The 25,515-nt window shown below is 39.5% G+C and overlaps 1 protein-coding gene across 5 annotated transcripts in view; it reads left to right on the top strand.

Annotated features, from left to right (window-relative positions):
* LOC5565942 (segmentation protein cap'n'collar) overlaps positions 1 to 25,515 on the top strand; it is a 255,950-nt gene that overhangs the window by 37,103 nt on the left and 193,332 nt on the right. The window contains exon 1 of one of the 5 annotated variants that reach the window (XM_021838213.1): positions 14,373 to 15,372. The exons of 2 other annotated variants lie outside the window; for them this stretch is intronic. The gene's annotated coding sequence lies outside the window, so the exon portion shown is untranslated. Of the gene's footprint in view, positions 1 to 14,372; positions 15,434 to 25,515 lie in introns of those variants that run through there. 2 more of the 5 variants (XM_021838212.1, XM_021838211.1) reach the window with 2 other exon arrangements.

Below are 25,515 nucleotides of genomic sequence, written 5' to 3'. Positions count from 1 at the left end.
TTTATTTTTGTCATTGGATCCAATCTATAGATTATACTCGTAAGCTCTGATAGAAATTTAGTTGAAATATACACAGTTTACAGAAATCATAAACAGTTTTTATCCCTTTTGAGTTCAGAAAATTGTTGTGCCATAAGTTCAAAACTCTTCTAAAATGATATTTTTAATCAATGTAAACCCAATTTTCATTCCAAACAACAGGTAAATGTTAATTTTGAATTTGTCTGTAAAAATAATTTGAACTACGAACTTTGTTTTACAATAAAGTACCCTAAACTACGCTGTACATACCTCCACATAATTGATGTCATCGTAATATTCAATTATCTTTGAAATAATATACAAATTATATTGAAAATAGCACCCTGTTTTGCAATTTATTGATTTTATGAGAAAAATACAAAATAACTTGAATGAGCAGAGAGCATTGATATACTATTTAATAGAATATATCCTGTTGTTTTCATCATTTAAAAAAAACGTTTGTGTTGCGGTTATGGCAATAATATTTATTCTATAAATCTCTATAATCATGTTTGGTAGTGAAATGTAAATTACAAATGATAATTACGCAATTTTTTGATAGGAACATTAACTATGGATTATGTATATACATTTAGGAGACAAACATAAAGAAATTGACTAAAATTTTTGGTTTTGGATTTGTTATAAATGTTATATTACCTAAGATTCAAAAGTATAAGTTGTCGATATCCACTCCTAGCTACTCTAAAACTGATTATATTTTTTTGTAATTTGTGCAATATTCGCAGTTATCATTCTAAAGGAAGTGATGTTGAAAAAAAATGCAATTTATTGTTTGACTTACCGAATATTTTAGCAAAAAACATGGGAAAACTGGTATTTTTCTTAAATTTACTTAAGTTTCAAATATGTCCGCTTATAAATTTTCCAAATGTATTCTACTGCATCTGAACAACACAACGAAGAGCTTAAGTAATCATCTAGTCCATTAAAAATTAGTTTTGAATGCTGTTTATTTCTTTTTTATTAGGTGTACGAATATGGAATTGGGTCAATTATAGACACAATCTCAATACTTTTCCATTATTTCAAAGATTTAAGCAAATGAATACAGTTTGTCATTGCCAAACAATAGATGGCACCTATAACCTTAATTATTGATAAATTATATCGAAGTCCATGCACCATTTGATAGTTTTATACCAGCTTGATATGAAAACAGTGCCCCGTACGAAAATGAAATTGAGCCACTGTAATTTTATATTCGGGAAATGTGATGGAGTACCTACTTACCTTGTACCGTACCGGCACTTCAGCAATCAGATTTGAATGACACTACGGTATATTAACTTGTACACTACTGTTTGTAGAATTACACTTTGAAAACTTTCATTGTACCCATTTTTTTTTCTCAATTTCCTAATTTCATAACACGTAAACTAATTTTAACTGTCTACACTCGCATTAATCATTTACCACTTGCAATCGATGTTCTTATGAGAACAATAAGCACACCAATATGATTTTATAACGGGACTCATTTGCTAACACAGATTACTGATTCCACTTCACTTACACTAATTCACAAGAACAACAGTTATAATCATTCATAACGATCATTCGGCGTCACAGTCGCGTCATTCACAAACAGGAACGCGATTTCGACGGCCATTTTTTTTTTTCAACCCGGACGCGCAATCCCCGAGAATTTCAATTAACCAATCACCGAGTAAATTAACTAAATTAAAGTTTATTGTGATTTATAAGACACTTCTCTCTGATAAAAAACTGGATTTTTTTTTTTATTTTATAACATATTTCGCCGTTTTACCGCAAAGGAAACACGCAATAAAAATATAACTCCAAGCCAATCAACATTCCACCCACAACTGCCAAGCGCCGAAACACGAAGTGCCGAGCACCGACTGAAAACCGTCATCGTCATCATTCGAAAGCTCCACTCGCTAAAATAAAGTTACACAAAATTGGGCCCTATAGAGTATACTGGACCTGGGAGGGAGGCACCGATACTACACTCGAAATATAAGACAACGTTATTTTGAACTGCAAGATAACTCCAGCTTGCCAACAACAATCAAGGCAGGCTTCGAGAAAATCGGTAGTTTCCTTTTATTGTGCACCTTCGATCTTTCCTGACAAACATGAAAAATGGGCCACAGTTTTCTATGCACTAAATATTAATTTTCATTGGAAAAAGTAGAACGATGCGTTTTTCAATGCTTTATGTTCAATCAGATTAAATGGTGCTCACGTGACATTACTTGCGTTGTGTGCATAAATTGATTTTCATTCGATTTTTATCACTTTTGAAGAAATACGAAAATGTGTTTTAATCAGTTACGTGCTTTTTTCATGTTAGTCCAATGTTTGAGATCTGGGTTCACAGTGACAGTTCGTGACAGCGGAATCTCGGCTCACTATGACGTACAGAAATTTTGTATTGGTTTATCCCTCCCAGTACTGGACCAACAATAGAGATAGAAAACTCTAGAGGACGAATGTCGCTGCTGTTCCCATTGTTCTCGCTCAGAAACATGTCGGGTACATAACTGTCAAACTGCATACGTTTTCGCGTTGACATTTACAGCCCCGCCTATCTCCGCCAGCAAAAGATGTTCCGACGGCGACGCCAGCGACATTCTTCTTCTATGGTTTATTATTTCTATGGGACCAACACATCATGTGCACATTGTGTTATTTTCATACTTCCTGAAAAATCGATTTTGTTCTGATTTCTGCTTGATTTTCTCGGAACTGCACGACGCAGTATTGGGCATCCAGATTAACTTTAGATCGAAGTCATAAGAGAAATTAAGTTCGGCGTCGGCATTCTACCGAAGTGTTACGCCGACAAATGCAATCCTTATGCGTCGGTGAAGCACCAAATTAGAATGCCGACGCCGAAGTTTTGACTGCCGAATTTCTAATCGTCACTCAAATTCTCGCATACTCTGAGATAACGCCCTAAAAGCCATTGGTAGCCACGTGTGTAGCTCGTTGTTTCTGAGCAAATGAAAGAATAAGCATCCAAACCAACATCACGGGCAGGTAGATAATGATCCTTTCTTCCCCATAGCGTTGTGAAATATAACATGAAAATCCGTTCAAATGCTCAGAAACAATGAGCTACACACATGGTTACCAATGGCTTTTAGGGCGAGATAAGAAGTTATGCGAGAATTGTCAATATTGCAGAGCCTCTACAAGTGCGACAAATGCCCTATGGACCAATGCGCGAGTTCACTAATTTGACGTTTGAGCGGGGCCAAGTTCACTCGTTGCCATGGTCACGTAAATAACACGGCACCGCTCAAACGTCAAATAGTGAACTCGTGCATCGGTCCATACCATCACCCTAGTGATGGCTTACCGTGAAATTATGAAAAACCTTTATAGCCGCACGGGACGTCATCATAAGGGATGGTACACAAATTATGTCACGCTAAATTACAACTTTTTTTACCGGGCAAACTAGTTCAAAATAAATTGATTTTTCACCTGTTGATCAGCTCGACACTGTTCCTTTATAGAATTGTTCCTGTACGACATCAATAATTATATTGGATTGATGTAACTATAAGCTACCGGTACCAAAGTTTGTGAATGTACCAGTAGATTGGGGATGAATCAAACGTAACCGTTAGTAACGGTTACACAAAATTTGCCAATTTGAGACCTTTTCCTTCCCCCACGTAACAGCTTTTATATGGAAAACTTAAAATTTTTGTATGTATGAACCGTAACACTACGGAAGACCCCCTTCCACCCCTTTGTTGCGTTACGTAATATTTGATCGATCCCTTGGATTAAAACGTACAGTGGGGATTCGCTCGTTGGGGGTTCCCTACATGGAATGACTCGATGGTTGGATGTTCGCTGGTTGGAAAATATTCCAACTAAAAAGCACTCAAATGTCACCCGAAAATGTCAAACTGACTTTGACGTCTGAGTACCGTCGCATTGAAGTCTCCATATATAGAACAAGTGTAGAGTTAGTGTAGAGCATTTTTACCAGCTGTCAGTCGTTCCAACTAAAGGGTCAGATTCGTTACACGGGAAAAAAAATCTGTGGTAAAAATTACGATTTTAGCTGATTACGCCCATTCTTGAAACTACCATGGAATTTCAGACCAAATTACTATGTTTACGGTACATCCCACCACATTACTCGTGCATTTGACAGAAATAATTTACAACAATCTGATTTCGACTACGGACATGGTAAAATCAAGCGCATTTCTGGTCTGCTGAAAATTGCCGGTGCGAGCGCTTAAGTTAACCCCCTAAAATGGTAGTTTTTACCGCACAACTTTTTTACGTGTAGATGGAAGGCAGTCGTGTTCCAACCAGCGAATCCCCGCTGTATATTTTTGATAAAAACGACATGTAGTATTTTTTGTTTAGTTTTTTGGTCTAGTTGATTTGCCGAATTTCAACTTTTTATCTGATCAGAGAGACAAATTAATAATTCCCCCCACAAAAATAGCTCCCTTGGATCAGTAGTTTTCGTTCTGTTCCAGTAGTGAATCAACTGGTCTAAGTATTATTTAAAATACATGTACCACGTGGCCGACACTAAGAAAACTCAATAAAAACATGTGGGGTAGCTTAGCAACACTAAACATGCCATGTCTTTAGGGTGGATTATTTTTACTCATGCTGTCAAGAAGTGCAGATTGGAAAACTCCCCGTACAAACCCACGTGATGGCGAAAAACGAAGATTTGAGGAACTTCTTCGACCACCACTGTCACAGACTTTCACTTCCGGTATCTACGTTTTGATTTTGATGGAAATAAGTAATTAGATTTTCACGAAAATTCTAAACCAATGTCAGTTTTAATAACAAAAACCGTTGCCAATGCGACAGTTTCAATGGGTGAGTCGCTTAGAACAGTGTGCCAAGCACTTTATGAACATACCGCGTGGCACACTGTGGCACAATTTTGACAACTTAACCACAGAGAACAGACATGGAGGCTCGAACAAAATTTCATCTGAACCATGTGTAGAGGTTCGAATCAAACATCAGCACCGCCAACGCAGACAGCCCGACAAACAAACTCGTTTTGACAGCACGATGTCACTAGTGAACATCAAAATGCATTAGCACACAAAGCAACGCTAGCGACAAGTAGCAATTTTTGTTATCGACACTAGCGCCAATGTGTAAAAAGCGGCAAATTTGTAGCGTTCTCAATTTGACGACAGCGCCGCGTAACAGGAGCATAACGACATACTTTGAAATGACCAGTACAATGCTTTACACACGCTGACGAGGAAAGATGAACGTCTGTTCACTGTGACTTAACTGCGGCTTACCTCTCTTGCGCTGGCATCGCTGCTAAAATTTTATGTTTTCAAATATATTAACGGTTCAGATCCAGGTTCAGCTCTCATTTATAAAGACCGTGTTGTATTCGAATAGTTGTTCGAAGTAGGCATTAACTAGAGTGCCTGTAAACAAGAGTGACGTCTTGTTCCAGCTTTGACAGGTCTCCTGCAACAAATAAAAAAGCCATCGAGTGTATTTTTTTTTTCCAAAAAGCCAAACATACACCTAACATATTTCCTATAATTCTTTCTTTGTGATGCTAAATTGGCTTCCTGTATACTGCACTCATTGTATTTTCTCTTCTATTTAACGTTTTGTGTACTAAGTTAACGAGTGTTTACTCCAGCTAATCCCCATCCTTTCTTTTTTTATTTTAATAATCAACTTGAACTTCCGTCTTGTAAAACACTTGCGGCAGCATTTTAAATTGATAGCAAATATGATACAAGGACTCGTCCCTCTCGTTAGACAAATTACTCGCCTTAGAAGGGTGCAGCCGTAGCTAAATTTACGAATAATTATTGTTGGATCCGGCGGTAGAGTAGGGGCCCATTCGCAAATTTCATAACGCTCTACGTGGGTTTCCTTGAGGTGTTACAGCTCATACAAAATTTGTAGAATATTCATACAGAGGGTACAGAGGGTGAGTGAGTGTCAAAAATGACCATTTTTGCGTTATGAAATTTATGAATAAACTCTAAGATGCTCGCCTTAGAAGGAAGCGATTTCGATTCGTTGAGTTGCAGTAGGAGACTGTCCGTTCAGAAAACAATGACCTTAGTAACTAACAATGGTTATGGCAGATCCAAATCGTTAGATAAAATAAATTGAACTTATGATTTTCAGAGAAGTTGTTCCAATAACATATCAGACACAAGCTTACCAAATCTGGGAGCGTGGATGGATGACTATCAACGGAATCTATCCTTTGAGTGCAGCGGGTAAAAAGATGCTGGCTACGAAAAGGTGAAGTTCCGTTACCATACCCTTGACAATACAACAAAGTTAATTATCATAGTGGCGCCGCTGTATTGATACAATTCTCGCATAATCTGAGATAACGCCCTAAAAGCCATTGGTAACCACGTGTGTTGCACGATGTTTCTGAGCAAGTGAATGAATAAGCAACCAAACCAACACCACCGGCAGGTAGATAATGATCCTTTCTTCACCATAGAGTTGTTAAATAACATGTAAATCTACTAAAATGCTCAGAAACAACGAGCTACACACATGGTTACCAATGGTTTTTGGGGCGAGATCATAAGTTATGCGAGAATTAGTTCATTAAAAAGACCCATCAAGACATGTTTGGTGGTGAAACCCCTTTCCCAGAGCTGAAAAAATAAGGATCAAGCCCGGTTTTCCACTGATCAAAAAAACTCTTGGACCATTTTGATGCGTGGGAAATTCTGGTAAGGAATCGTCCAAGAAGGCACTTTTTACTGATCGCAGTACGCAGTTGAAAAAAGTCTAAGTTTACAAATTGCGCATTCCTTTCACCACTGCGATAGTCCGCAGATGATTTTACTAGTGCGGAAATGCCATTAAAAGTGCGCAACCCAACTAACAATTCAGAGCCACAAACAAGCATGCATGTTTAATTATTGTTCAATAATGGTAATGGCAGCTGAATAAAAAAATTGCTCTATAAAGAGCTGAGAAGGTGCTTTTTTAACACAAACTTAGATCAATGTTCAACGTTATGCATTAGAATGAACAAAAGTTGAATCGCCACTTATTAAACGTTTCCAAAGATTCTCATTCGACTAGTCAAGATTGTTCTACAAATGAGCTGAACAAAACATGTTTCCCCCAATTAAAAAGCCACTATTACACTAAACAAATGTATATGTATAAAAGGATATTCAGAAGACGAACTAACGTTTTACTTGCGTCGCACTTCAGCTATTCCCACATGTTTAACATAAGCATGAATAAGAGCTGAATAAGTATCTTATAAAATCTTAATTCAGCTTCAGTATATTATAAGAACAGTTGATCCAATAGAGGCCAAAATGACGATTGACAAACACATTGTTCAGCATCAAATGAGCCTTGTAAAAGCGATCACACTATAGCTAAATTTCATTAAATGGACAAAATATCCGAAATTCGTGTTGAGTTCCGAATGCATTTCAAAGCTAAATAAATTATGCTTTCTTAAAACTTTTGAAATAGCTGTTTAGAAAATAAACATGGTCAGTCTCCAGAAATGCAGAATTATTGTGAAAAACAAAAATAAACATTTAAGCTAAGTATTCCGAGTAGGAGCAAAGTACTGACAAACAAAGCGTGATATTGACTTGATTGACATAAGAGATAAAATATCTGAAGACAATATCAAAATTTTGTTCCTGGCACTTCTAAACCTATGAAAAATTTGATGTACGCAGATCTAATGAATAGCTCGCAGCTATTGGTAAAATCTTGCAGAATCTAAATATGACATGCCAATTTTGTTCTAGTAGTTTATTTTAGATATCATTTCCAGATATTTTATATCATTTATCTATCAAGTTATTATCACTTTCTGCTATCCATATTATAATCAGCTATTGCTAAGCTTTTTTCGCCTGCTCGGGATGTTTTTCCGTACAAGAAATATGGAAATTTCTTTGACAGAATTGATTAAATAAATTTCTATAGCCAGCTACATTTGAAATGACATTTCTTCACAACTAAATAAATACTGCGCTCTAAGAAAAATGATTTACTTGGCCATTTCCGAAAATAAAAATCGCATCAAGATATTCGAATATTTTTCTATTCAGGTGGGTTCTGAGGACTAACCCTTCAAATGATTCAAATATATTCATACAGAGAACTGTTACTTCAATGCATATGTAATAGGTTTATGAACAATACAAATAAAAAAATAATCAAACTATAATTTATAAAATTATTTAAGTTAATTAATCAGTTTTGAACAAACTAAAACTTATTATGAAATAAGAATAATTATTTCAGACTGTTTTTACTTTGTGTAAATAAACATTATTTTGACCAACATCGATATAAATTTTCTCACTGTGCGCTAAAAATAGCCGACTGAACTCAGCTTGGATCAGCACTAAACAGCAGCTGAATAATATGCTTGTTCAGTTGTAGATTAGCGTACCATGTGTTGATTAGACGTTGTCGAATAGAAGCTCGAACATGGTCAATATTCAGCTATGAGAAGTTTATATTTTGCACTGGACGGTACAATCATCAAATCTAGGATGGCGCAGATGGCAAGGCATACCGCTGACGATTGGAAGGTCTCGAGTTCGAATCCAGGTTACAGGCGATTTTTAAATAAGAATGTAATACTATCATAATAATAGTTACACTACATTTATAAAGTGCATAGAAAAATATTTTTTTGTTTTTATTAGTCTTCAATTATTTTTAGACCAGCCGTATAAAAGCTGAACTAAATGCTTGTAAAACGTTTTAAAAGCTGAAAAATAAAGTTGGTATTCAACGACATGCTTTAAAGTTTCTCCAAATTTGTGTGAACAATGCTTTAACAAAGGTTGGCCATGGAAATTATTAAAATGCTATAAAACATGATGCTGGATAAAACTGCCATAATGGTGTTTGTTAAATGAGTGAATGTTAGTTGGGTATATTTTGCACTGGACGGTACAATCATCAAATCTAGGATGGCGCAGATGGCAAGGCATACCGCTGACGATTGGAAGGTCTCGAGTTCGAATCCAGGTTACAGGCGATTTTTAAATAAGAATGTAATACTATCATAATAATAGTTACACTACATTTATAAAGTGCATAGAAAAATATTTTTTTGTTTTTATTAGTCTTCAATTATTTTTAGACCAGCCGTATAAAAGCTGAACTAAATGCTTGTAAAACGTTTTAAAAGCTGAAAAATAAAGTTGGTATTCAACGACATGCTTTAAAGTTTCTCCAAATTTGTGTGAACAATGCTTTAACAAAGGTTGGCCATGGAAATTATTAAAATGCTATAAAACATGATGCTGGATAAAACTGCCATAATGGTGTTTGTTAAATGAGTGAATGTTAGTTGGGAATGGCATCAAATTGAGTAGGTGTGGTGAGTAGGGGCTTATAGTCCGCAAATCAGCGAATAAGTGCTCTGAAGACACCAACATGATTCGCAATTCCGCACTTTTATGATGTCGCGCTTTGCAGTCCAGTGGTAAAAGAAATACAAAATATTAACAATGTGAGTTTCACTTGTTTCACAGTTATATGCTAATTTTTTTGTTTTTTTTTTCTATTTGGAATTTGAAAAATACAACATTTGCCAAACCTCCATGAGTCGATTTTGAAGGGACCACCCAACTAACATTCACTCATTTAACAAACACCATTATGGCAGTTTTATCCAGCATCATGTTTTATAGCATTTTAATAATTTCCATGGCCAACCTTTGTTAAAGCATTGTTCACACAAATTTGGAGAAACTTTAAAGCATGTCGTTGAATACCAACTTTATTTTTCAGCTTTTAAAACGTTTTACAAGCATTTAGTTCAGCTTTTATACGGCTGGTCTAAAAATAATTGAAGACTAATAAAAACAAAAAAATATTTTTCTATGCACTTTATAAATGTAGTGTAACTATTATTATGATAGTATTACATTCTTATTTAAAAATCGCCTGTAACCTGGATTCGAACTCGAGACCTTCCAATCGTCAGCGGTATGCCTTGCCATCTGCGCCATCCTAGATTTGATGATTGTACCGTCCAGTGCAAAATATAAACTTCTCATAGCTGAATATTGACCATGTTCGAGCTTCTATTCGACAACGTCTAATCAACACATGGTACGCTAATCTACAACTGAACAAGCATATTATTCAGCTGCTGTTTAGTGCTGATCCAAGCTGAGTTCAGTCGGCTATTTTTAGCGCACAGTGAGAAAATTTATATCGATGTTGGTCAAAATAATGTTTATTTACACAAAGTAAAAACAGTCTGAAATAATTATTCTTATTTCATAATAAGTTTTAGTTTGTTCAAAACTGATTAATTAACTTAAATAATTTTATAAATTATAGTTTGATTATTTTTTTATTTGTATTGTTCATAAACCTATTACATATGCATTGAAGTAACAGTTCTCTGTATGAATATATTTGAATCATTTGAAGGGTTAGTCCTCAGAACCCACCTGAATAGAAAAATATTCGAATATCTTGATGCGATTTTTATTTTCGGAAATGGCCAAGTAAATCATTTTTCTTAGAGCGCAGTATTTATTTAGTTGTGAAGAAATGTCATTTCAAATGTAGCTGGCTATAGAAATTTATTTAATCAATTCTGTCAAAGAAATTTCCATATTTCTTGTACGGAAAAACATCCCGAGCAGGCGAAAAAAGCTTAGCAATAGCTGATTATAATATGGATAGCAGAAAGTGATAATAACTTGATAGATAAATGATATAAAATATCTGGAAATGATATCTAAAATAAACTACTAGAACAAAATTGGCATGTCATATTTAGATTCTGCAAGATTTTACCAATAGCTGCGAGCTATTCATTAGATCTGCGTACATCAAATTTTTCATAGGTTTAGAAGTGCCAGGAACAAAATTTTGATATTGTCTTCAGATATTTTATCTCTTATGTCAATCAAGTCAATATCACGCTTTGTTTGTCAGTACTTTGCTCCTACTCGGAATACTTAGCTTAAATGTTTATTTTTGTTTTTCACAATAATTCTGCATTTCTGGAGACTGACCATGTTTATTTTCTAAACAGCTATTTCAAAAGTTTTAAGAAAGCATAATTTATTTAGCTTTGAAATGCATTCGGAACTCAACACGAATTTCGGATATTTTGTCCATTTAATGAAATTTAGCTATAGTGTGATCGCTTTTACAAGGCTCATTTGATGCTGAACAATGTGTTTGTCAATCGTCATTTTGGCCTCTATTGGATCAACTGTTCTTATAATATACTGAAGCTGAATTAAGATTTTATAAGATACTTATTCAGCTCTTATTCATGCTTATGTTAAACATGTGGGAATAGCTGAAGTGCGACGCAAGTAAAACGTTAGTTCGTCTTCTGAATATCCTTTTATACATATACATTTGTTTAGTGTAATAGTGGCTTTTTAATTGGGGGAAACATGTTTTGTTCAGCTCATTTGTAGAACAATCTTGACTAGTCGAATGAGAATCTTTGGAAACGTTTAATAAGTGGCGATTCAACTTTTGTTCATTCTAATGCATAACGTTGAACATTGATCTAAGTTTGTGTTAAAAAAGCACCTTCTCAGCTCTTTATAGAGCAATTTTTTTATTCAGCTGCCATTACCATTATTGAACAATAATTAAACATGCATGCTTGTTTGTGGCTCTGAATTGTTAGTTGGGCATCGACTTATGGAAATATCGAGTCATGGAGCAGATTTTCTTTGTTCTGTTCGAGAGGACGCTTGCATGCCATAAAATTTGAATCACCCCCTTCTGACATCTCTTGCCAACACTATAATTGTTTTATGGCAGGATCAAAGTAAGCTTACTGGTATTGAAAATATTTTACGCTGATATCAAAACGTCAAAAGGATTAATTCTTGATTTAACAAATTAAAAGACACTTCTTCATCTAGATTTAATAATTTCTTTTTTATATTTTAGGTCAAAACATTGCATAATAACAACTTTCACGGCATACAAATTTAACAATTTTCAATCATGTAAACCATGAGCAACTTGGAGAATAAATTTCTGTTTAACATGAAGAATTTACATGGATATGCGAATGGGATCAAAAAAAGTTGCTGTAATGATTTATTTGGAGGAACTTTCCACGGATTTTTAACGGTCTGTTTCTTTAGTGGATACTTTAGAGGACAAAGGTTTAGAAAGTGGTTGATTTCTCCAAAGACAAATTAAAGACCTCCATGTCCCTTGCAGTTGCCCAAATTTTTGTGGCTCATAAGGTAATCTAGAATGCCGTGAAAAGTGTACTGCGATCTGTCAAACTTGGGTACTTTTTGCGCTACCGAGGGACCAAATGCAGTACTAGAAGTGGTACCCAATCTGAGCCCGAGTGTGACGGACCTGATTTCTCGCCTGAACATGGATATTAAAGAGACGCTTATGTCGAAGTCATGTCGATTGCTGGTACTTTTGTTCGACGATGGTGCTCTGCTGTTTATTTTTAAACTAAGCCTTACTGTGGGGAATACCTACACAATTCCCTCCCTCTCTCTCCCACAATGATCCTATAATGAACCATATAATTTTCATAGACTTCTCGCTTCTAAATGATGATTCCAATAATGTTCTGATTGGGTATAAATTTAAGCTTTGTCATACCATAACCAATCATGTAGGGTGATCAATGTAATTTGGACAAACCGTTACGCGTATATAATTTGGCCATTTACGGCAAAATCAAATGGAGGTGGCCAAATTATACACCCCCGTTAATTTGAACGGTACCTCATGCAAACCATCGGGGTTCATTTTTAATTTGAACCTCCAGTCACCCTAGAAACGTGTTTCTGGTTACCTCTTTCACTGGTTTGTTTTGATTATGCGTTCCGTTCCACAGCGTTCCATTCTACTTTACTCCGTTCCATGAGATAAATGACGTTTGAACTATTTTTAATCTGAACGATGAGCAAATTAGCGGGGTACAAATTAAAAAGTGTTCAGATTAAATGTGGTCAAATCAACGAGGGTACCCGGTACACGTAACGCTCTGTTCAAAATACATAAAATACCCTACTGGCTTATAAAGTACGTTCATCACGATGCTTATACGTTTTTGTACATTTCAAAACGCATTTTCCTTGTATTTGTTAAATAATGGATAATTTGTTTTTGAATAGATTTTTGCTGGCTCATAGACGACCTTAAAAGCATTTTAATTCCCAATGAAGCGATTCTGTGGTTTTAAAGATGAAAACCCTCTAAATACTATCGAAGCATTCTACCGCCAATGCAAGCGTGTCTATTAGAGTGGTTCAAAAAGTCGTTTTTGCTCCACACCGCTCATTCGATTCTAGATCAAATTCTGAGTGTCCTCCCAAAATTTGAGCTGATTTGGATGAAAACTGAGACTGCACAAGCCCTTTAAAGTTTATATGGGAATTACTATGGGAAAAGCAAGCAAATCATTCAATCGGACATAGTGTTTGCCCATGTGATCTTGAGGATTAGAGCTACGTTGATACTGTGAGATACATTCATCAGCTACAACTTTGCCGAAGACCGTTTTTAAATCGGAGGCCCCAGTAATTAGTTAACAGGACTCAGAATTTGATCTAGAATCAAATGAGCGGTGTGGAGCAAAAACGATTTTTTGAACCACTCTAGTGTCTATCCTATTTTGTAGATGTGGTCAATGAATTACATTTTATTTTTGGGATGTTGAAATAAATGTTTAAATTCTATAGAAAAAGTTGAAAAAATGTGACTCCCATTTGTCAAAGAAGAAATAAAGACGAGTCCGACTGACGTGTTTTATATGGTGCAACTTCTAAAGATTATTTTCATTGTTGAAAAACTTCCAAACTGAATATCTAATGGTTTATTTTTACCCGGGAAGCGTTTTATTTCTACGATAAAAACAAAACTATTTTAGTGTTGACACAAAACCTGCCCGCAACTTTTATTCCGCCCAGAACATTCTTCCTCATGATTCACAATCGGTTTGAGAACCCAAAACAAAGCTCTCATCAAGCACAGTTTGAGCACTGTGCACTACACTCCGCATGTTCGCGAGAAAGCCATAAGGGGTATTCATAAATTACGCTTCAAAATTGAAAAGGTTATGAAGCGACGTAACAATCCTCATACAATCTTAGGAATTTTCATCAAAAGCGAATTGTTAAAATTTGTGTGACACGATGATTGGACGCACCCCATCATCAAACCATCATCAGCGTTATTCGATGATGACGTTTCTCGCCGACGTCCGTCCGTGGCCGTGTGCGTAAAAGCTCCCGCCTTGGTGTGCGTGTGTTTCCCACTCCTGGTCATCGTCGTCGTCGTCGTCATCCGTCGTGCGATGATGATTATTCATATTCGAATTGCACACACCATCATTACAGCAGAAATTAGTATTTTACAACACCGTCGTCGCTGCGCTGCAGCAAAGAATCGCCAATCGCTTGCAATAAGTTGCAATCGCGGATTCGCGGAATAAAGAAAGTGTTTTGCGGACCAAAACTTTTACGGTGGCGATCGACTCGAGTCCAAGAGTGCTTTGCTCGCAGCAAGCCGTGAACGAAGGAAACTTTAGTGAGTGAAAAGTGTGTGCGATCATCGGTCGTCGGACATTGTCTTGTCTCTCGAAGTGAGATATTGCGCAAACAGAATCATCGCTGGTCTTCCCCAGGGGTGAGGATTTGCGGAAAGGAGCCGGGTCTCGTTCCGTCGAACCTGGCGTCGCTGGGTTTAATCGGATGTGAACATCCGCGACATCAACATCCCCGCGATCCGTCAGAGAAGATATTTTTGTGAATTTTCGGAACATCCGCGAAGTGAAATCCCGTTGCCGGGGATACGCACCTGAGTGCTGAGGCTTTTTTGTGCTGGGCATATTTTGACAGACAAAAGTCATTGCCTGCTTGATGCGACTCTTCTTGTCGTCATTCGTCGCTGCTATTTACCTTTTTTTGTTGTGGTGCGAAATCCGCGAGTGAAGACTGAAGAAGATTGAAGTGAGTGCCTCCTGAAGGCGGATTCATCCAAGAGAATCGTGAAAACAGTTACGACGTGTATGCTGCCTATAGGCAGTCGGTGGTGAAATTCGCTTTCGGATATTGTTGCCCTTATTGGTTTTTTTTTTCTGATAAGAATCATACAGAGTGATAAGTGCAGGTTGTGTGACAACAAGGGCACCCTCGCGGAAGATACGTCTCGGGTGATTTGAATAATTGATTGGCCCCGGGCGGGTGTTTGTCACCCTTGGGGTCGGCCCTAATCGATACAGTTGCGCGAGGCTCTTTTTTGTGTTTTTGCTGTAGCTCAGGGCGCCCCTCCGGAAAGGGCAATTACGGCGAAAGGTGGAGACGGTCGGAACCACGAATGGTCAGTAAAGAGAAGCAGAAAAGGAATGAAACAAGCAACCAGTAGTCCACCGCTTTTGTGGGTGACGTATTAATGCTCCCACAGTGCTCCCCAGACCTCGTTATTATCAGAAAAAAATCATCTCCATCAAATCTGTGCTCACTTCTTGGTTTCTATGGCTAAGCTACATGTTTGGGCGAAATTAAAAAAAAAGTTTACAAGGAGGGAAAAAAAGTCAACTCTAGCGACAAACAACACAGTATTTGAACGGTCATAGAGGGCCGTTGCTCTTGCAGAAGCATGATCTAAACACTTCACTCGAATAAACACACACAGAATAATAAACCATACGATGTACTGATTGTCGTAGGATAAACAGTTTATCTGATATTGTAACCAAATATGTGGTTTAATCACTATTAACTCGAATCAGAACACATGCCATCAGAAGTAATATACTATCAAAATATGGTTGCAAATTGGTTTGTTTAGTTACCTGTAACCTCATAGCGGAGTTTTGAAGGAAAGCATCGACATACTAAAGTAATATTAGAAAGAATTAGGGTACAGAGCTGCATGGTACTTCCATGGTTCAGTTTTGCAATGGACCAATGCACGCGTTCACTCGTTGACGTTTGAGCGGTGCCGTGTTATTTACGTGACCATGGAAACAAGTGAATTCGACACCGCTCGAACGTCAAATTAGTGAACTCGTGCATCGGTCCATGGACCTATGCACGAGTTCACTCATTTGACGTTTGAGCGGTGCGATGTATGGATGTATCTTCTACCAAAAACTTCTCGAGATGAAATGCAAAACTAGCTTTAAGTTTAAGTCGTATATTTCCTCCTTATCCGTGGGATCGCATCACCGACCAAAGGTGACTCCCAGATCTTTTTCTTCCTCACTAATAAACACCCTTCCCGTGGTGATTGTGGAGATGCAGAGGTATTCTCGGTCTCTAGAAGCAATAATCATTACACCCTAACATTCCTCTTGTTGGATGGCAACCGAAGGACTACCCATAGCAACCTAGGATAACATATTGTAGTAGGCTTAGACATTAGAGCAATAAAATTTTCTTCACTTCCACTATTACTCCCAACATAACCAGACGTGTTTCAATAGGTTATTGGCCCAGAACGGAAGTAGTTTATTTGAAGAAACGTTTGGTCAAGTTCTGCGGAAGAAGTCAAGATGAGCGACGAAAAACTCTGGCTGTTCAACGGTGAAAACTTCGGCAACTGGAAATTCAGGATTGAAGTGCTGATGGAAGACAGGGGCTTGCTGGAGTGCCTGGAAACGGCAATTACGGATCAAGAGTACGCTGAGGAGCTTCCGGACGATACTGCTGAGGAGAGGCAGCGGAAGAAGAAGCTACTGGACGAACGGATGGCCAAGGATCGACGATGCAAGAACCTGCTAATTCACCGGATTGCAGAGGATCAGCTCGAGTATGGAACACAAGACGGCCAAAGACATTTGGGACGAGCTGAAGAACAACTTCGAACGGATTGGAATTGCAGGCAAGTTAATCCTGAAAAAGCAGTTCCAAGAGCTGCGGCTGGCGGAAGGTGGCGACGTGAAGGCTTTCTTGCTCCGGTTCGAGAAGATTCTGCGCGAGCTAAGGACGGCGGAAGCCAACATGCAGGAGGAAGACGTGGTGTGCCAACTACTGTTGGCGCTTCCCGGATCCTACGGAGCGCTTATCACGGCTCTGGAGACGATACAGCCACAGCAGCTTACGTTGGAGTATGTGAAAAAGCGGCTTCTGGACGAGCAGGTGAAGCGACTAAATTCAAGTCCTGCAGGTGAGTCGGAAAATTCTGAAGATTCGGCGTTTTCTGGTAAGAAGCTAGGAATCAAGTGCTTCGGCTGCGGCAAGTACGGTCACAAACGAGCTGAGTGTCCCGAAAACCGTTCTGCTGAAGGTTCTAGCTCAACTCGGCCCCGAAAGAAGGATGGAAAATTTTCACGAAAAACAAAGTTTGGAGCGAGCGTTGCCGAGGAAATGACGTTCGTTGCTACGGAAACCATGGAGTGTTTATCTGTTGCTACTGTGTCGAAGAAAAACGTCGACTGGATCCTGGACTCGGGCGCGACGGATCACATGTTGAAGAGCAAGACTTCCTTTGATGAGATGCATGCGTTGGACAATAAGGTGCGTATAGCGGTGGCAAAATCTGGTCAGGCCGTTTTCGCGGAGTATGCGGGCACCGTGAAAGTCAATATGCTGATTGATGGAAGGAATGTACCGGCTGTTGTCAAGGATGTGCTCTACGTCCCACAGTTGGCATGCAACTTGTTCTCGGTTCGGCGCCTGGAAGATAACGGAATGATGATAAGAATCTCTAACGGTACAGTGAAGGTTTTGAAGAACGGAAGTGTGGTCGCAACTGGCAGAAGAGCTGGTCAGCTGTACAAGATGGACATCGAGCTACGAGATGTGGCTTACTCAGCTTCTGGTGGCGAATGCGAAGCTGGTGCGATGGCTTCGAAGAAGGACGGGTTCGATTTGTGGCATCGACGATTCGGCCACTTGGGAACGGCAAACATGAAGACCCTGTGGAAGCACGGAATGGTGGAAACGACCACGAAAATCTCGGACTGGCCGGAACGGTGTGTCTGTGAAGTCTGTCTCCAAGGGAAGCAATCAAGGCAACCATTCGACGACAGTGGAGAGCGACGAGCGTCTCGTCCACTGGAGATCATCCATTCGGACGTGTGTGGTCCGTTTACGCAGAAGACGTGGGACAAGAAGCGGTCATTCGTAACGTTCATTGACGACTTTAGCCATTTCACGGTCGTGTACCTCCTGGAGTCCAAGGATGAGGTGCAATCGAAGTTTGAAGAATACTGTGCACGGGTGACGGCGTTCTTTGGAACTCGAGTGTCCCGACTGAGGTGCGACAACGGCGGAGAATATACTGGAAAATCGTTCCGTAAGTATTGCCGCACTCAAGGGATCAACGTCGAAGCAACCATTCCATACAGCCCACAACAAAACGGAGTGGCTGAGCGGATGAACCGCACGCTGTTGGAGAAGGCCCGTTCGATGGTACACGAAGCTGGACTGCACAAATCCATGTGGGGCGAGGCAGTGTTGACTGCTGCCTATCTATGCAACCGGAGCCCTACATCTGCGCTGAAAGAGAAGAAGACACCGTATGAGATATGGTATGGACGAAAACCCAACATCGACAAAATGCGAGTCTTCGGTTCGGTGGCACATACCTGGGTGCCAAAGGAGAAACGTGATAAGTTGGACCCCAAATCGGAGAAGAATGTGATGGTTGGTTACACTGCGAACGGATATAGAATCTGGGACCCACGTAAGCGGAGAGTTACGGTTGCGAGAGACGTGGTGTTCGACGAGCACAAAGATGGTTCCGTTGCTGCGCCGAATGATGCCAAGCAGGTGCTGTGGCGTAACGAAGATACAGAAGATTGTGAAGATGAACCGGAAGCTCCTGTGGTGGGCCAACCCAATATTGCCCCCCAGTTTGAAAAGGCAGCACCAGATGTGAATGCAGAAAACATAACTGACGACGACGAGGATGCCGACACCGCGCTCCCTTCGCAACCAGAACGTGTCGACTGCCCTGCAGAAGCGACCACGAGGCGCAGCGAACGGGAGCGCAAACTCCCCGGTAAGTTCCTTGATTTTATTACCGGCTCTCGAGCATCTACTGCTGCGGAATGTTCTACAGGTGTTTCTGAGGACCATGACGATGCGACGATGGCGTTTGCGTTGAATGCTGAGACGTTCATGGAGAACCTGCCGACCACGATCGATGGGTTGCGACGGCGAAGCGACTGGCAACACTGGAAGAAGGCCATCATCAGCGAGATGGAGTCGTTGCAGAAGAATGAGACGTGGGAGCTCGTTCCGAAGCCACCCAATAAGAACATCGTCGACTGTAAATGGGTGTTCAAGATCAAGCGAGATGAAGCTGGCAACGTCAACCGGTACAAAGCCCGCCTGGTCGCAAAGGGCTTTTCACAACGGAAGGGTTACGACTACGACGAGACGTACGCACCTGTAGCGAAGGGGACCACGGTGCGTGTGCTGTTGGCGGTGGCGAACCAGATGGGATAACACCTACACCAAATGGACGTCAAAACCGCGTTCCTCAATGGACAACTGAAGGAGGAGATATTCATGCGACAACCCGAAGGATTCGAGTCTGGTGATCCTAGCCTTGTGTGTCACCTGAAGAAGTCCCTCTACGGATTGAAGCAGGCTCCCCGGAGCTGGAACTCAGAGTTTCACAACTTCGTAATCCAGCTGGGCTTCCGACGTTCCAATCTAGATAGCTGTCTTTATTGGTGGAGCGATGGGAAGATCGTTGTGTATCTCCTGCTATATGTGGACGACATAATTCTGGTCTCAAATCGGATGGACGTGATAGCCGAAATGAAGAAGAAGCTGTCAACAAGATTCGAAATGACTGACGTCGGCTTATTGAAGATGTTCCTCGGCCTCAAGATCGACCAAGATCAAGCGAAAGGAACGATGAAGATCAGCCAGCCGAAGTACGTTGACGACCTCCTGCAGCGGTTTGGCATGGCGAATTGCAAACCTGCACCGACGCCACTGGAACCGAACCTGAAGCTAGAACGCCGCGAAGATGAAGCAGTGACCTCCGAACCATATCGAGAGCTGATAGGATGCTTGACGTACCTGGCACTGTCGTCAAGACCGGATATAAGTGCTGCGGTCAACTTCTTCAGCAGGTACCAATCTGCACCGACAAGCGAACATTGGAGTCACCTGAAGCGCATTCTCCGCTACTTGAAGGGTACTGTGAACCACGGTCTGGCATTCCGAAGGAACGAAGGATCGGCGCTACTAGTTGGATATGCTGACGCTGATTGGGGGAACGACCCGGCCGACCGCCGGTCCATCTCGGGTAACGTGTTTTAAGTGTTTGATGGTACAGTTTCCTGGATGACTCGCAAGCAAAGCAGCGTTGCCCTCTCTTCAACTGAAGCTGAGTATGTTTCGCTCAGTCACGCTGTGTGTGAAGCAATCTGGCTGCGAAACCTTATCCTCGAACTCGGAATAAAGCTGGACCAACCCGTAGTGCTGCATGAAGACAATCAGTCTTGCATCTACATTGCCCAGGAGCCACGTGGCCACAAAAGGATGAAGCACGTGGACATCCGGTATAATTTCATTCGTGAGAAGCTACAAGATGGTACGTTCAAGATCCAGTACATTCCGACAAATGAGCAGTTGGCAGACCTGTTCACCAAAGGATTGTCACGTGGACCATTCGAGATGCTACGAAGTAAACTAGGATTATTCGGTTGAGCAGGGGTGTTGGATGGCAACCGAAGGACTACCCATAGCAACCTAGGATAACATATTGTAGTAGGCTTAGACATTAGAGCAATAAAATTTTCTTCACTTCCACTATTACTCCCAACATAACCAGACGTGTTTCAATACCTCTCCCATCCCAACTGACTGTAAGGACGTGGCCTGCGCCGTTATAGATCAATAATATGAGATCCGCTAAAATTGCACTTCGAGAGTAAGCGGGAACTCCCATCCCTTATTCATTTGGATCCTAGTGCAATTATTACCAGTTCCGATCAATCACGGAGTAGCAACCATTGACATGTACAGTACATTTTGGGAGAATTTCAGGTCGTATTGTTGAGGAATACCTGGAAAAGTATTAAATATACGTATTTCCTCGAATCTGAAAGAATTTTTGAAGCTATTCCTGGAAGTAAATGTAGATACACACTTGAAGAAATCAATGTTAAAATGCCTGGATCGATTGGCGTATGTATTCTGAGATGTTCCAGTAAAAAAATCACTAGACGAATTTCTTCGAACATTCTGCTTCTTTGTGGATTTTCTTAAAAGAACTTCTGTAGGAATCTCTGGAGGATCTTCTAGAGTAACAAATGTTCAAAGCAGTGGAAGAATTAGTCAAAAAATATCTGCAGGAAACCCTGATATAGTCTCTGGATTTTTTTTCACTGTAATCCTTAGGGGAATTAAAGGATGTTCAATCGTTGAAGTGCTCAAAGATATCCCGGAGCAAATTCTGAAGAAATTTCTTTCAGCATCTCCCAAAACACCTTGAAGAGTTTTTGGGAGTCTTGGTGAAGTAATTTCTAGAGGAAGCTCTGAAGAAATCAGAATGTCAGAATAAATTTATGTAGAAATCACAAGAAGAATTTCTGAAGCATTTCATCGAATAATCTGCGAAGAAAATCCTGAAGAACCTGATAAATTGTCGCGTAATAGTCTTCGAAGGATTCTCTGGAACATCTAGAGTTTGTTGGTAGGATTCACTGAAAGCAGAGTAAGGAAAAAAGTTACTTTAGAGACCATATTGGTTAAAATAGACTTCAGAGGCCTTCCGTTAAAAATAGACTGTTTATAGAGTTTACAAGTTGCATCGTCTAAGAAATTACTAAAACTTATACTAGTCAAAATCGAACAAAAGCGATGCGAGCGCCACGAGTGGTCCGTCGGCCAACTATCAAATATTAGAATAGGGCGGTATTCTGCTGTGCGATGAAAATAATTAGAGTGTTACGTCTATTTGTCTGTGCTAAAATCAGTATTGGACAACCTTTCTGGGATGCTCCGTCCATGGAAAGCCTAGAGAACCTCTAGTTCCGTCTCGCGCACACCTAAGGGCGCCGATATGCGCCACCAATTACAACTCTCGATTACTTTTTCAAATCGACGTAAGTAACTTTTACACGGTTTTGAGAAAATTAATTAGGAAAAATCACAATATATCTCCTAAAACTGTTTTAAAATGAATCACCTTTTTAACATTTTTTTGCCGTGTACTTCGCTTAAATTTTGCATACACTCAGCTCACGTTCAAAAACTAGGTAGTTTCTATTATTTCCCTCAAAAATAATTATAAGAAAATGATAAGCCGTTTCATTCAGTTACTTTCGACGTTTTTCTACCAGTGTAAAATCGGCTCAAGTAGTGTTTTGTTTTGATTCGTGGTTAAGTCACTTTGTCTCTCCATACAGCGGGGCGGCGAAAGTAGTGGTTAGGTTGCGAAAGTTGAAAATCGTACTTTCGTCGTTTTGTAAATTCCGGATTAAACGTTCTAAAAGTGAAAAGTTGAGTTGGTACAGAGCGGTACGTGTAGAATTCCGCCTGCTTAACACGTAGGATCGATAAAGTAAGTTTGTATACTCTTTTGACTTGAGTCTGTATGAATAAGTTTTCGAGAACTGTTCGCTTCTTACTCATTCATTGTTTGATCAACCGTCATCATTCCAAGTCGGCAGCAGCAAATCGGCTCTGATTTGTTTTGCACCATCCCATTAGGCATTTCACGGCGAAATTCTCTCTCTTTCGCTTTTCAACAAAACTTGAAAACAATGGTGCCAGTACCTGTCAACAATGACAGGTACTGGCACCGTTGTTTTCAGATTTCGCGAAGGAAGGAAAGAGAGCGATTTCCTGATGACGTCACCGTGCAATGGGCAATTTCGCTGACACAACCTTCCTTTGTCGCAGAAATCAGGTATTTCTCGAAAACTTGTTCAAACAGACTCAAGTCAAAAACGTGAATAAATTTACTCAATCGATCCTACGTGTTTCGCAGACGAAATTCTTCACGTTTCGCTCTGAGCCAACTCGATTTTTCACTTTTAAAACATTTAATTTCCGGATTTACAAAACGACGAAAGTTAGATTTTCAACTTTTGTAACCTAACCGCTTCTTTCACCGCTCCGCTGTATGGAGAGACAAAGTGACTTAACCACGAATCAAAACAAAACACTACTTGAGTCGATATTACACTGGTACAAAAACGTCGCAAGTAACTGAATAAAACGGCTTATCATTTCGTCATAAAATTTTTGTGCGAAATAATAGGATTTCCTTAGTTTTTGAACGCAAGCTCATTGTATGTAAAATTTAAGCAATGTACACGGCGAAAAAATGTCAAAAAACGGTTTTAGAAGACAGTTTGTGATGCTTCTGAATTAATTTTCTCGAAACCGTATGGAGTTTACTTACGTCGATTTGAAAAAGTAAAAAAAGATTGCGGTTTATAGACCAATTTATGATTGAAAGTATGTTACACGGAGAAGGTATCGACCGTGTTTAAATTATTTTTGTTATGGCTATAGCGGTCATGCGACTCAAAGGTAAAGGTGGTAAAAATTGAGCAAGCCATTTTAAAGTCAGTTAGCATCGAACCTATTCATTTTCAATCATTTGTAAAAATCTTCTAAATGCTCCATTTACCTTTGAGTCGCATGATCGCTATAGCCATAACAAAAATAATTTAAACACGGTCGATACCTTCTCCTTGTAACATACTTCCAATCATAAATTGGTCTATAAAACCGCAATCTATTCGACATTGCTACTAGTGATGTGCTGTACAGATACGGCTCTTTTCCAATTAGCCTACAGACGATATAAATTGACTGAAAGCTTCGGAATTCGATTGGTTACTTCGAAGCACTTCCCACAGGACATTTTTGAAAATCCATCCACTCTAATATCGTTTCTGCGTACCTGTCTAGCCATAATCTAAATAAACCTTTTAACTTCATTGTCCTCGGTCGCCCCATTTCTTATATCGACTCATTGTGCATCAGGCCCAAGTCAAGCCAAACCCATCATCATTGCCTCTTTGTAAACCAGAAAGTGCATCACCAGAGTGCTCGCCATATTGACGCAGTGGTAGGCAGGGCAAGATGAGCACCATTTGTTTGCCAGGTTCTCATCCATAATTCGATATTGAAAAGACCATCGAGTTACAGATGTATCGAGTTATAGAACACAAAACCAGTGCAAATGCGATCCAAGGAACCATCAATGTAAGGAGCTCATTTTGCACGTGTCTTCCATTTAACGATCGCTAAAAGCAAACATCGCATACAAGTGCTCCGTTAAATTCAATAGAAAATGCCACTGCCTAGCACAGACGACTATAGAGAGAGGTAATCCAAAGCATCAGCCGTTTGCTGGCTATTTACAAAGGAACTCTACAGTAGTGGAACGTCTGTGGGTGCAAAGTGGAAAACATAAACGCCAAGCGAAACATCAACAACGAGGACACGACACAGCCAATGATGATAACGATGAGCGGGGTTGAAAAACTCGCTGCTCGCTGCACCGAATGGCAGGACTGGTTGCAGGTCTCTTTTTTGGAGACTTGGTCTCTATTTCAATGCAAGTCTCTATTTTTAATGGAAGGTTTCTGAAGTCACTTTTTTTCCTTTTCCACCTTGTAAATGAATCATAGTGAAACATTATAGAAACTCCAAAGATACCTTCAGAGAATCTTAGGCTTTCATGACTGGTTGTTCAGAAATTTCTTCATGACTTCCTTGAGAAAATGCTTTAAGAATCTTTCTAATAATTTCTCCTGAGAATATTTTGAGGAACTTTGAGAAAATCCGCTCACGATACTTCCAGAGATTTTTCCTCAATTTTCCCAATAATTCGTCCAGAAATTTTTCCAGATTCTCCAGATTTTTTTAGCAGTTCTCCAGTAATATTATTATTTAGGAATTTCCCAGGACTTCCTCCAGTTATTGTTCTACCGATTCTCCAGTTTCCAGGAGTTCTTCCAATAAAATCTGGTGTCATTTTTCTGTACAGTTCCTATTTTTAAGACACTCAATCGCTACCATCCGGCTTGCATTGCCATATTTGAGCCTATATCATCATATACCCAATGGGAGAGGAAAAGGGAGGAAAATGAAGTGGGATCCTTTGAAGAGAGAAAATCTCATAAGCCAAATTAGAGCATGTACAGTATTGGACAAAACATTTGCAACTTTTTCGATTTTCCATACAAAATGGTCAACTTTGGAGGTTCAGATCTCAGGTATTTGTGGACCGATTTGAATGAAATTTTCACAGCACGTCAAACATAACTTGAATTTTATCATATATTTTGAGATATTTTTCTAATCACGAGTTCAACAGCAATAACAGTTTGACCAAAGTGAATTTTTTGGCATTTTTTTTTTTCAGAATTTACGTGATTTAAAAAAGTTGAAGGAATATCATGAAGACATCATTTCAGCAAAGTTGTAGATTTAGACAATATGAACAAGTTTGCTGAAGACAGTTTATGTGTAGGGCTTTCATATTTTCAAATAAATCTTTATAATTTTTCGTCAAAAAAATTCACTTTAG

The sequence above is a fragment of the Aedes aegypti genome, chromosome 1 (assembly GCF_002204515.2).
Source record: "Aedes aegypti strain LVP_AGWG chromosome 1, AaegL5.0 Primary Assembly, whole genome shotgun sequence".
NCBI lineage: Eukaryota > Metazoa > Arthropoda > Insecta > Diptera > Culicidae > Aedes > Aedes aegypti.
Note: the sequence above shows the minus strand (reverse complement) of the source record. Positions and strands in the feature narration are given on the sequence as shown.